The sequence below is a fragment of the Tenrec ecaudatus genome, chromosome 2, assembly GCF_050624435.1.
Source record: "Tenrec ecaudatus isolate mTenEca1 chromosome 2, mTenEca1.hap1, whole genome shotgun sequence".
Lineage (NCBI taxonomy): Eukaryota > Metazoa > Chordata > Mammalia > Afrosoricida > Tenrecidae > Tenrec > Tenrec ecaudatus.
Genome location: NC_134531.1, coordinates 117,477,858 through 117,479,595, shown reverse-complemented (window position 1 = coordinate 117,479,595; position 1,738 = coordinate 117,477,858). Strand labels below are relative to the sequence as shown.

The 1,738-nt window shown below is 45.2% G+C and overlaps 1 pseudogene; it reads left to right on the top strand.

Annotated features, from left to right (window-relative positions):
• The first annotated feature begins 314 nt into the window (after nt 1-314).
• On the top strand, nt 315-808 carry LOC142440941 (proteasome maturation protein pseudogene; annotated as a pseudogene).
• The last annotated feature ends 930 nt before the right edge of the window (nt 809-1,738 follow it).

Here is a 1,738-nt window from a genome sequence, read left to right as displayed (position 1 = left end):
TTCAGAATTCATACTTACTATGATTGAAAATCAATCATTGTATACCATGTTTGGAAACAAGATCTGTCCTCTACAGACAAGAATTTACCTTTTTCTTTTTCTCAATAAAGATTGAATTACACATCAAAAACAAATCTCACAGTTTTAACCTATGCTAATCTTTAAGCCATATAGAAATGATCCAAAAATAATAATAAACCGAGAATGAAAGATAAACAGAAGCTAACCTAGAAAAATGAATTCATCACCTCTGCTTCCAGAATCAGGTAAAATTTGGTTTGAAAGTGGTTACAAAACATTAAAAAATGGACTGGGCTGAGAGCGGCGCGCTGAGCGGGTTCAAGATGAACGCCAGAGGACTCGGGTCTCAGCTGAAAGACAACATCCCGGTTACTGAACTCTGGGCCAGCGGGCCCTTCGAGAGTCATGACCTGCTGCGGAAAGGCTTTTCTTGTGTGAAAAATGAACTTTTGCCCAGCCATCCTCTTGAATTATCAGAAAATTTCCAGCTCAACCAGGACACGATGAACTTCTCCACCCTGAGGAACATCCAGGGCTTGTTTGCACCCCTCAAACTGCAGATGGAGTTCAAGGCGGTGCAGCAGGTCCAGCGCCTTCCCTTTCTGCCCAGCTCCAACCTCTCACTGGACATCCTGAGGGGCAGCGATGAGACCCTGGCCTTTGAAGACATCCTCAACGACCCTGCGCAGAGCGAGATGATGGGCGTGCCACACTGCATGGTGGAGCACAAGCTGGGGCTGCTGTGACAGGTCCACGTCCTGCGGCATTAAAAGTCCTCACGCGGTGGAAATGCCTGGCGTTTTCATTAAAGACCGGCGGCCTGGAGAAGTAGAGCATTTGGGCACCAGCTTGACGGCACTGAGGGAATCTAGTGAGACGGGCCTTCTGTGTCTGAGACCTGTGCCTGGGGATGCCACAGAGCAGCCACAGCCCCCTTCCTGCCTGTCCCTGACAGGCCCCGAACCAGCCTCAGTGCTTGCCTCTCTCGTTCCCAGTGGCGTCTGCCAGGACAAAGGCCTACACTCACTCCCACAGCGGTATTTCCAGCGGAACACGGAATGCAGTGTTTGTAGTGGATCTTGCAGCATAGTCCCTAGAGAGGACATAATCCCTAAGAAGAGTTTTCGGAGACTCATTGAAAAAAAAAACATTAAAAAATTTCTGTGTACTTCATTTTGCATTATAATCTTAATGTCATAGAACCCAGAGTCAACTGAGAATGCCAGCCTAAGACACGGAGAAACGTGTTAAGCACGTGATCTGAGACTGACTATTTAGAGCAGGAATGGTGCATATAGCTGTTATTTGACATCTAATCTGAATTTATGTTCTAACAATTTCACTGCAATTTGCTTCCATTTATAGTAATGTCTAGTTTATGTGGACTTAATTTCCGCCATCTTATTTTATCAAGGTTTTGTTTTACTTTTATTTTTTCTTTTCTATAAGAAAATGTCTCTGTATTTCCGTCCACATTATTCCCTCTATTTGTTTAGCTATCATTATCCATTTCATTTGAACAACAAACATGTTTTTGGTGGTTCCTTTATTAGCACGTTTTAACACGTGTTGTGGTGGTTAGGTGCCGTCAAGTGCACCCGGTGCACACAGAACGAAACACTGCTCAGTCCCACGCCATCCTCACCATCATTTCGTGATTGAGCCGTTGTTACGGCCACTGTGTCGATCCGTCTTGTTAAGGACCTTCCTCTCTTTG